This window comes from Hordeum vulgare, chromosome 3H (genome assembly GCF_904849725.1).
Source record: "Hordeum vulgare subsp. vulgare chromosome 3H, MorexV3_pseudomolecules_assembly, whole genome shotgun sequence".
NCBI lineage: Eukaryota > Viridiplantae > Streptophyta > Magnoliopsida > Poales > Poaceae > Hordeum > Hordeum vulgare.
The window spans coordinates 411,614,634-411,627,247 of NC_058520.1; positions in this window are offsets into that span (position 1 = coordinate 411,614,634).

The following is a 12,614-nucleotide window of genomic DNA, read 5'->3' on the forward strand; positions in this document are numbered from 1 at the left end:
GAGCATCCATGAGCAAGCACAAAAACACATAACTTTATCTTTCAGCCATGAGCATCCATGAGCATGCACAAAATTTCATTAGGCACCATCATCATACTTAAAAGTGAAGTAGCAGTTCAACACACAAAATTTCATCAGGAACCACCTACACACTAAAAAGATTAAAGCAACAGCAGGTTCAACACTATCATACTTAAAAGTGCTTAAGATCTTCAATCCTCCTTCTTATCCTTCTCCTTCATCATCGTGATGCGCTTAGAGTGGCGAAGCCCTAGAATTGGCCTACGGCTAGGCTGTGGGATGTACTCATCTACCACAATAGGCATGGTCATATCACCGAGTTGTGGGACCACCATCGCGAGGCCATCGTCCTGCACCACCACCATCGCGAGGTCATCGTCAACCACCACCATCGTGTTGCCATCTTCAGGCACCACCATCGTGTGGCCATCTTCAGGCACCACCATTGCTAGGTCATTGTCATCCACCACCATCGCGAGGCCATCGTCAGCCAACATCATCGCGAGGCCATCGTCAGCCACCACCTCATCATCCCTGCTCTGCTCCACTTCTTCTCCACTCCGTTCCTCCTCATCCTCACTGCTGCTTTTGCTATAGCCAAAATCGTTGCTGCTTTCGTTGTAGCCATTGTCGCTGCTGCTTTTACTATAGCCAGAGTCGCTGCTGGTGCTCCCATTGCCTGACCAAATGCAAAAAAGTTTTTTTAACAATGGGTGTGAGACATAGCCTAATGGAGAGGAAGAAGAGACAACGCTTACTGGCATCGTCGTTGTCCTGGTAGCGCCTGCAACACATAGTCGTGTTGAACACCTTCACGGTGAACATGGCGTTGCCATCGTACCTAAAGACAAGGAAGTACCCGTGTCGTAGGTCGTAGCCACGGACGAACTGCTTCCAGCCATGATGTAGGTACATGCGGCCGTCGGTGTCGAACACCACCTCTATACCCCACAGTCTGCGAAGCCCGCTGCCGGCCTACCGCAGCTTCATGTTCTATGACCGACGGTCGTACAACATATTCATAAAATTGTCAGGGAGCACATGTCAGCTGGAGGATTTTTCAAATATAATCGTGAAGAACTCTAAACCTTCCAAGTTAGCCATCTCACTTGGCTTGGCACAGTGCAGCCGACGGTGTTGGCCTCCCCCCATCTCTAAAAAGCAGCAGAAGAGACCAATTACTACCATTTACAACATTATCATACAACATCACAACAATAGATGTTTTGAGCAGAAGAATAATGTGTAGCTCGAGCAGTACACAATTTAAACAATTGATCACTGTTTATAAAACCTTAGGAAGATATTTATATCTAGTGTCAGCAAAAAAATAGAAAATATAATAAGAGAGTACTTGCCCTTTTGATAATTTCAGTCAATCATATGAAAGGGAAGGGTTCAATTGGAGTGAAGATGAAAGAAGTCCATGTTTTAAGAGCACCCTTGTGGCAAAACTAAGAATGGACATAGTTGGAACAGAGCCAAGTTTATGATAGCAAAACTGACCAAAAAAGCAATGCACTTGAGGACATTTATGATGCCTCAGTTTGGAATACTACAATAAATGGCAATGGCCTCAATTTGCTCTAACTCTATCTTGACAAAGGGGCAATGAGTAGAAGAAGAACATCCAAATCAACATCAACAACACCCTTGAACAGTAATAAGAAAAAAAGGACATTTTTCTGATGGCAAAAACATCAACAACACTCTGTTTTATTCTTCTACTCATTCCATATTTTGCTACTACCAAATCTATCTACATCAACAGGGCCTCAACAGTAGATAAGAAACCTAATCTATCTACATTACCAAAGCTAACCCTAATTTCCAAATAGCGGCGGCAAGAACCCTAACCTAATCTAATCTAATCCAATCCTAATCTATCTACATCACCAAACCTAATATATCTACACCACCATCCTAATCAAACCCTAACCTAATCTAATCTAATCCAATCTAGGCGGCGACAAGAACCCTAATCTAAACAGTAGAAGAAAACTAAGTTGTAGGAAGGAGTCGACGGATTCATACCTGAGGAGAGAGGAAGGAGTCACCGATAGAGAGAGAGAGAGAGGAAGGAGTCGACGGCGGTGAGAGAGGAAGGAGCCGATGGTGGAGAGGAGGTGTGGGTCGAGTGGAGAGGAGGAGCGGGCCGAGTGGAGAGGTGGAGTGGGGAAAAGAGTGGGTCCACTTGTCAGCGTGTTATGTGTTTGATACGTGACTGATTTGATATATTGAAAAGGGTGGGCATAGAGTAGAAAACCAACAACCTCTTCCTAGCCAAGTGGTAGAACCCAGTGAAATAAGCGCCAGGTCGTGGGTTCGAGCCCCCTCACGCGCATTATTGTTTGGCCGCATGTCTGACCATCAGTGTTAGACCATATGTCTCAATTCAGTTTAGAAAAATAGAGTTTCATCACTACGGCCATTAAGATCATTTTATGATCAAATGTTTTTCATGCTCACATCAAATACTACAACCATCAGGATCACATCCATCAGGATCACAATGGATGTTTATAAAAGGACAAAATACTACAACCATCAGGATCACACCAAATGTTTACAAAAGGAAATCAAATGTTTTGCCACTACAGCCGTGAGGATCATTTTATCACTACAACCATCAGGATCATTTTATCACTACAACCATCACATCGCTACAACCATCAAGATCTTCAAGCATTTTGCTACCTCGAGAGAATTGTATTACATCAGGATCACCATGCATATGCACAAAGAAGAAAAACTACAGAGAATTGCAAGGAAAACTATAGAGAGTTAGAAGGATCACCAAGAAGACAAAATTTGCCTTCTTTTCCATTCGCTACTCATCGCCGTCGATACCAAAACAAGGAACTCTATGCCCACTCTTGTTTTCCTCATCGTCACTACAATATTGCAGCATAGTATGATCAGTCCTTTTTTCCTCATCCTCGCTCTCATGTCCATCCGCTACCACCTTTCTTCTTTTCTTAATGCCTTCAACTGTTGCAGCATCAACGAGCACACATTCCCGGTCCCTTCGCACTCTGATTTGCGCCGAAACTTCCGTAGAGTCATCATCAGCTTGCACCGGAACTTCCATAGAGTCATCGTCAGCTTGCACCGGAACTTCTGTAGAGTCATCATCCTGATATGTTAGGCCACTACCACCCGGGCCCTTTTGCACTTCAGTTTTAGTTTCATTCACACCCCACAAGTGTCTGTGCTCAAAGTTTTGCACAACTCGCCATTTTCCGTGCAAAAGAGTGTCTCGCAGGTAAACACCATTGTTGCTTATGCTGTTAGAATAAAGGGACCACTCTTATACCAACACCTTGAAGTGTTGATGCTTTTGAAGTGGCCATCATATTTGACACAAGAGCGTCTCTTCTTCTTGCTACCAAGATCAAACCATTCACAACGAAATAAGACAACCGAGCGATGGATGCCTCGAGTAGAGTTGTACTGCAACTCTATGATGCTTCTCAGCTGACCATAGAAGTCAATGTTCTCACCATCGTGTGACCCCTGAGTGACGATTCCACTATTTTGTGTCTTTCTTCTTCCTCACGGTCAACGGTGTGGTATCGGACGCCGCCAACAATGCATGCTGAATACACTCTCACTCGCTTATCCGGTAAGCATGCCAAAGCAAATAGATCATCACTAACCTTCTTCTCCTCATGCAACTTTCCAATCTGCACAAATAAAACATTTAGCAGCAATGGTATTTAATAGTTGCTGAATAACACAGAAAACATACAACATGTGGCTAAAGATCTCACATGATTCTTAAACCATTTAGAAAATCCCTTGACAACCCTTATATCAACATTGATCTGGCTTTCTTCCTGATTTAACTCTTCCTTGCATTTCCTGCAATGCCAACAAAACATGTCAATTAAAACATTAGGATGGTGCCAACCCAAGCAAAAAAATATAACGCATGCACATGATATAACGTACTCGATATATGGTAGAACCTCGACTCAATTGCTAAGCACATACCAAACCATCTTGTCCTACTCATCATTAGCCTCCAAGTATTGTTAGGCTCCAAGAAAGTTCACACCATGGTTGAAAACCGAGACATCACCACTCTGCGAATCAGACCACTCTCTATTTCTGCCCGGCCGGTTCCATTTTGTTTCCACATCGCCAAAGTATCTAGAGCAAAAAGTCAAGCACTCGTCAACGACATATGCTTCAGCAATCGAACCTACAGGTCTTGCCGTGTTTCGCACACAACGCTTAGAAGTAAGCAGCCTTCTTTCGACTGTGTACATCCAACCGTATTGCACAGGGCCTCTAAGCATTGCCTCTTTTGATAAGTGCACCACGAAATGGACCATCACGGTGAAGAAAGCTGGAGGGAAAACCTTCTCGAGCTTGCAAAGAATAATTGGGATTTCTTTTTCGAGTCTTTCCAGAATAGTTAACTTGAGTGTTTTGCAGCACAATTCACTAAATAAATTTCCCAGATGAGTAACCACTTCATATATATCCTTGTCCATGATTCCACGGAGGCCAGCCGGTAAAATCCTTTGGAGGAGGATGTGACAATCATGGGTTTTCAGTATTGAAAGCTTGAATCCATCAGAAGTAACACACTTTGCTAGCTTAGCAGCATAACCATCTGGAAATCTCACCGCTCTTAAGAATTCACAGAATGCAAGCTTTTGTTCTTTACTCATTGTATACCATGCTCGTGGCATTTCAAATGAGTTTTCATCTTCATCATGTTGTAGATCAAATATTCTCTTATGCCCATGTCCTCCAAATCAAGCCTCGAACTAACCGTGTGCTTTGTCTTCCCTTCAATATTCAGAAACGTCCCTAGCAGATTTTCGCATATGTTTTTTTCAATGTGCATTACATCGAGATTATGCCTTAATTTTAGACCAACCTAGTATGGAAGGTCCCACAAACAAGAACTCCAGCCCCAACATTGACCTTCCTCACGCTTTCTTTTCTTTGCAAGCTTTCCTGGTCTCACATCCTTCACCTTTTCAAGTTGCTGCTTCAACTCTTCCTTAGTGAATTCAGCTGGCTTGTCACGGGTTTCATTCTCACCATTAAAATCTTTGCTTCTTCGCTAGCGATGGTTTCGGGGAAGAAAGTGGTGGTCCTAATATAGCAGATCTTGCTCCTTAATCTCTTTGAGCAAGGGTCTTTGTCACAATGGACACAAGCGTGATAACCCACTGTGATCTTCCTAGACTGAGTGTGCAGCACCGGGAAATCATGGATGGACCATATGATTGCATGATGTAGATTGAAGTTTTCTTCCGAACTCGAGGCATCGTATGTAGGTACACCAGTCGAGTGCTGGAGCAGTTCTTCTACGAGGGGCTCCATAAGGACATCAAAATCCTTTCCTGGAGACTCTGGACCTGGGATAAGCAATGCCATCATGAAGTTGCACTGATTCATGCATGCCCATGGTGGAAGTTTGTACGACACCACAAAAACGGGCCACATGCTATAAGACGTGCTCATGTTCCCAAACGGATTAAAACCATCTGTGGTAATGCCGAGTTTTATATTCCTTGGATCTGCAGCAAAATCTCCATGTTCACTGTAAAAATTATTTCCATGCCTCTCCGCCCGCTGGATGGCTCAGCTCATTGTCCACAGGTTGTCGCTGAAGCTTGTGCCAGTATACCTCCAGCGATGAGTTCTTCGAGATAAACATCCGCTGCAACCTTGGTATCAACGGAAAGTGCCTCAGTAAGTTCTCTGGTATTGACTTCTTCCCATCAGCATCTTTCCACCTAGAGGCATTGCATTTTGGACAGTTTTCATGCCTCAATAAATTCTTCCGAAACAAGACACCGTTATTTGGGCACACACGTATTGAAACATAACCTAGCCCGAGCCTGCGGATTATGCTCAATGCTTCATCATAAGACCTGGGAACACAACTATCAGGGAATTGCAAGGTCAAAAGGCGGAGTATTGCATTGAATGCAACATTGCTAATCCGGTAGAAAGACTTGATGTGGAGTAACTACAAGGTGAAGGTAAATTTTGAAAATTTACCCCCTTCATGAGCTGCACGCTTCGCCTCCTCTAACACCTCAACAAACATGGACTTCTGTCCATCAGCACGATCTTTAGCATCGTACAGATCCTTCAATAGGTCAGGAATTCTACCATCTTCATGCCCATCCTCTTCCCCCAAACCAGCATTCTCTCGCAAAATATTTTCCATAAAATCAATGCCAGCATCACCACCACCCATCATATGAGTGCCCTGTGTATCAGCTTCAATATGTTGAGGTTGTCCATCTAAAGGTTCTCCATGATATATCCATCTATCATAAGTGTTGGCCATCCCATTAAGAAGCAGATGATCTTCCACTACTCCTTGAGCTTTTCTCGAATGGTTGAGGCAATTACAGCATGTGCAAACAATGACCGCATCCTTGCCAAAATTTGCCCGAACAAATTTCATGAATTCATAAACTCCTTTCATATGTTCTTTCGAAAACCTTCTAACTCCTTTTCTAATCCAGCTTATGTCCATCTACAAAAGATAAAAAACTCTTGCAACTTAGCAAATCTATCTAAGTGCATCAACAATAATTAATGAAAATGGATGGCAGTAATGGCAGCTAAAATCCAGAAAATTTTATATGCTAATTGCCTAACCACAACACTGAAGCAAACCAAACTGTAAATCAAACCAACATTGAAATTGACATGGATTTAATTTATAGAGAAGGCTAAATCAAACCAAACCTTTATTACCCCCCAGGATTTGGAAGGATCCAGTTTCAAGGAAAAACCAACTTGGTGGACAAAATAAATTAGCATACATTACTTAACCATGGCATAAATATGTCTAACTTGAGCTCTGTTCTATTGACTGCTGACAACATAATTAACCCCTAACAATTGACTGAATTCCAAAACAATTCTTTACAATTTCATCAATAACAATTATCCTAACAATTTCATCTATGAAGTTTCTACCAAAGTCATCAAATCTACATCAATGAGATTTTTCCAAGTTTACAACAAATCTGCATCAAATCTACATACATAGATTTGAGGAGAGGAGAGACGACAGTCTGCATGCGGCGGCGTGGGTCTGCTTGCAGCGGCGTGGGTCTTCTTGCGGCGGTTTCCTTGCAGCGGCATGTGTCTGCTTGCAACGGTGAGAGGAGAGGGGGAGAGGAGAGGGGGAAGAGGAGATGGGTGCATACCGGCGGCGGCGGTGAGTCCCCCATGTGTGGGCGAGGTCGTCGTGGCCGAGGCGAGCGAAACACCACCTCTATAGGTCGACGAGGTGGTCGTGGCGTCGGCACCACCACCACTGCCGATGGGTGAGGTGGCCATGGCGTCAGCACCACCATCGCTGGTCACCACCCCCGTCCTCGTCGGTCGCCGCCCCCGTCCCTATCGGTCACTGCCCGTGTCGGAAGACCTAGATTTGCCCGTGTCAGAAATTTGCTAAGTGTTGGCTCACCCCTATCGGAAATTTGCTAAGTGTTGGCTCGCCTGTGTCGTTTGATGCTAAGGTCCCACTTGTCAATGATACGAGAGAGCTGTGATTTAATATAATATACATGCAAATACCGATACCCGAGCAATAGTCCCTCTCTAGCCCAGCGGTAGCAAACAAGTGAGGAAAGCGCTCGGTCGTGGGTTTGAGTTCCCGCTCACGCATGTTTTTTGAGGGAATTAAGCTCTCGGCCCCGCTTGTCGAACGACCCCGCCTGTTAGTGTGTGCTCACCTTATGTCAAATGGGTCCTGCCTCAATGACACATAGGCGAGGCTACTGAGGTGGTTGTGTAACCGTCCTAATGCATTCGAACTAATTAGTAATGACCATTTATATTGGTCATTATCAGCTAGAAATAAGGCAGTGCCCGGTGCTGTCCGCTTTACGACCATTTCTAGTAAGGAAGTTACGACCTTTCTGATGAAAATGGTCGTTAGTTTTTAGGGCTAGGACGCCTGCGGTCATCTTACGTCCAATTGGTCTCAAATGGTCGTAGATTTATGACCATTTCTCTCACTACCATAAGGTCGTCAGTTGACATATTTCTTGTAGTGAGGTGGAAGAACTTGTGTGTTGCATCCCTAAAACCCTCACATATATATAAGGGGAGGAGGGGGAGGGTGCGCCACCCCTAGGGTTTCCACCCTAGGTTGTGCGGCAGCCCTAGATGGGCAAGGTCCGACGGTCAAGTGGAGGAGGGGCGGCGCCCTAGGGTGGGCTTGGCGCCCAAGGCAGCCCCCACACCTAGGGTTTTCCCCCCTTAGCCCTCTCTTGCGCCTTGGGCTGGGGTGGGAGGCGCAGTAGCCCATCTAGGGCTGGTTCCCTTCCACTCTTGGCCCGTGCAGCCTTTTGGTGCTGGTGGCCCTTCCCGGTGGACCCCCGGAACACTTCCGATGGTCCCGACACAATACCGACGGTCTCCGAAACTCTTCTGGCGATCAAAACTCGACTACCTATATATGGATCTTTACCTCCAGACCATTTCGAAACTCCTCGTGACGTCCGGGATCTCATCCAGGACTCCGAACAACCTTCGCTAACCATGTATACTATTCCCATAATAACCCTAGCGTCATCGAACATTAAGTGTGTTCACACCTCTCCGGTCAATAACCAACAGAGGGGTCTGGATATCCATGTTGGTTCCCACATGTTCCACGATGATCTCATCGTATGAACCACGATGTCGAGGATTCAATCAATCCCGTATGCAATTCCCTTTGTCTACCGATATGATACTTGCCCGAGATTCAGTCGTCGGTATCCTTATACATTGTTCAATCTCGTTACCGGCAAGTCTCTTTACTCATTCCGTAAAACATCATCCTGTGGATAACTCCTTAGTCACATTGAGCTCAGTATGATGATGCATTACCGAGTGGGCCCATAGATGCCTCCCCGTCACATGGAGTGACAAATCGTAGTCTCGATTCGCACCAACCCAACAAACACTTTCAGAGATACCTGTAGTGCACCTTTATAATCACCCAGTTACGTTGTGACGTTTGATACACCCAAAGCACTCCTACGGTATCCGGGAGTTGCACAATCTCATGGTCTAAGGAAATGATACTTGACATTAGAAAAGTTTCAACAGACGAACAATACGATCTAGTGCTATGCTTAGGATTTGGTCTTGTCCATCATATCATTCTCCTAATGATGTGATACCGTTATCAATGACATCCAATTCCATGATCTGGAAACCATGATCATCTATTGATCAACGAGCTAGCCAACTAGAGGCTCACTAGGGACACATTATGATCTATATATTCACACATGTATTACAGTTTCCAGTTAATACAATTATAGCATCAATAATAGACAATTATCCTGAACTAGGGAATATAATAATAACCACTTTATTATTGCCTCTAGGGCATATTTCGAACACCATCCCCCTCAGTCGGTTTAATTTCGTCTTTCCTCCGAGCCCCCACTCCCAATCCTTGCTGACCTAACCCCACCCCCACCCCTTCCCGATCCACTCCTCCTATCATCTCCTCCCTCCCGATCTAACCAGCGACATGGTGGCGGCGGTGCCCTAACTCCCGGCCCTCGTCCCCGACCGCGGCCATCACGTCCCATGCATGACCGCGGCGGCACCGCCCCATCCCCGATCGTCCTCCCCCGCTCCCTCCCGATTGCCACGTCCAACACCGCCAGCGCCTCATGGACCGCCATTAATAGCTCCAGGTCCGCCGCCATCAAACTCCAGTACGCCTCATCGAGGATGACAACCATGGTCACCACTTCCATGGCCGCTCAACTGATCTGATCTGATTTCAAGTTTTGCAGGATGAAAATCTCGAAATTCTTGCGCTTGATGCATTAGATGAAACTGATCTGAGCTGATCTCAAGTTCCCAAGTTCTCGAGTTCCGATGAGAACGTACACCTACGTGTATCCATGTCCGAGTTGGGAGCTACATAGATCCCATGAACGTGTTAGGAATTTCTGAATCCAACACTTCTGTTTGAGAATATATTCAATTGTTCGTATAAGTGCATTTTCTTTTAGCACGAATTCCGGTAGTTGTGTTTGCTTCATATAAGTGAAGTTATGTGCGTGAATTTCCAATTATTTATGGGGTGGCGAGGCACTTGGCATTGGGATCCGGGTAGATGTGGCGAGGTGCAACGACCGACGAACTTCCCGACGGTGGTGGCGCATTTGTTGTGACCATTCATGGAGACAGGGCGAGCTCGTGCATGACGACAGTGGCTGTGGTGGCTGCGACGTCTAGGCGGTGTCCCAACCATCTCTCCTTCTTTTCTAAATCCACCGATGCGACGTCTCCCATGATAAACTTGATGCCGACGCCTCCCTGTTACCCTACCTGGCGCTCTTCCCATTTGGCTCACCTAATCCCTCTGTCGCCATCACAGACGAGGATGATGATGCATGCCTGAACCAACGTCGAGGAGGTCTATGATGCAAGTTTCAAGGCGCCCGACAAGTCCATGGTAGCTCCACTGACATGTTATATTTCATGGTTGGCACCCGTGCGAACTCAGGCAACAATGGTCGTGCTCGACAGGTAATGTCACATAATCTCAGTTTCTTCAGAATTGATATGGTCAGCCGTGTACTAAAAATGTTATGTTGATTCTGTAGTTAGCCCTTTAAATAGCAGGTGGGGTGTGATGGGTGCATCTGATGTGCATGAGCTCAACCTAGCAAGCTCCACGGAGAAGAAAAAAGGAGCCACAATAGCCCTGGTGAGTTCGAGGTGATGAAGGTGCCATAGTGGTGTGGGAGAGGAGATCGAGCTAGTCCAGCTTGGAGTCGAGAGTGTATTCACACCCGGCGTGTCCCAGTATGTGCTTTGGAAGTCACACGTCAATCTCAGCACACACTCGTGCGTCCACATTATTTTCTTCAGAAACAAATAGCAACTCTCAGATGTAGTAAGGAGAAACCAAGAATGACAACAAATCCTTGTGTCAAACTCAAAACACCGTCGCACTTATCTATTGTTTGATTCAGATATAGGAGAAACAACTGCTATCTCTCTGATGTAGTAAGGAGAAAACAAGAATGACAAAACATCCTCGTGTCAAACTCAAAACACCCTGGCACTTTTCCATTGTCTTATTCAGAAACAAACATAAACCACTCCCATCAATGAATTTATTTAAGGTTGCTTCTCTGATTTCTGTTATGTTGTACATTTATCTTCCCGTGCTATCTTACATATATAAATGTGCTACAACCATGACTTTTTGTCATGTAAATGTGCTACAGATTTGTGCAACAAAGTAGTCTTCATGTGCGACGAAGCAAAGGGCTATTATGATGCTAAGCAATCATGCTACATGTTAGTTGGAAGCCCAATTTCGGCTTGATTACCACTCTTTAAGCAAAATTATTAGTACTAAATCTTATCCTAGATGATTCTTGCTTGAACGGTTTTAGAGACATAACTATCAGTATGTGCACTTAATAAAATGCAAGTACGAATGCAGATGTTGATTGTTTTGGAAATTCTACATTATTTAATCTCCCAGTTCATGATTCCCTTTTTGTTTATGTTTTCTAGAAATGTACAAAGAAGTGGCATGTGTCATATATAGCATGTCTCCTTTGTCTGAATGTTTAACTAGAAGAGTTTCATCTCATTTAGCAAGGAACACTGCAATAATACATGCAACTCTTCACAACTACAAACATGAAATTGCACTCAGGCTCTTGCATGGAATAAAGAGTTATTGTCGGTATATATCACTATTTAATTTTTATAGTCTATATAGGTTTCTTTATATTACCAGCATTGATCTCAAGGAAACATAGTGTAATTTCCCCTGTTACTTATGGTCAATATTGTTGTAACTACAATCACTCCCATTCATAATTTTCTTTGGAGGAAGTACAATAGGTATTTTGGTGACCTGAACATTGAACTTAGGAGTAGAAAAGGTTCAAGGCATATGCAAATAATTGAAGTTTTATATTTGGGGAGAAGGGAGAAATGCCTAAATTAGAAGGCATAGTAGAATCTTATACTATGTTGTTAGAGTGCCGCTTTTGGGAATCTTTAAGACGATTAATCCAGAGGTGAATCTTAGACGCCACCATGGATTTGTGTGGCTGTGAATCATGTTCACTAAAAACCTTCATGTTGTTCCCTTTTCAGATGCTTTAGAATAGACAATCGATGATGTTGGAATAAGAGGTTGCTTGATTCCCTTTTATATCATGGTTCATACTACAACACACATGTACTACAACCCGTTAAATTATAATATTATTGTCTCTTAGATTATACAATTTCAAGATATCAAATTGTACTTACTACAGTTTTCCTCTTTTTTACTGTCTCCTTAATTGTAGGAGCAATGCACTAGTTAAATAGAATAAGTAGATAATGAGGATCCATGCATTACTAGAGTTGTAAATAGATTGTCCACCTAGATTAATTTATGGATTATTTTACACTCCGTTCTTAGGAGAACTTGTCTTAGATTTATGAATGTACCTGCGAGTTTTAAGCTTCAATTAATACTACCAAAGAAGACAACAGGAAAGTGCCAATGGATCTCTTGTTCTTTGTTTGTTCTTTGCAGAGGAACCGGGTTGTAATGGTCGATA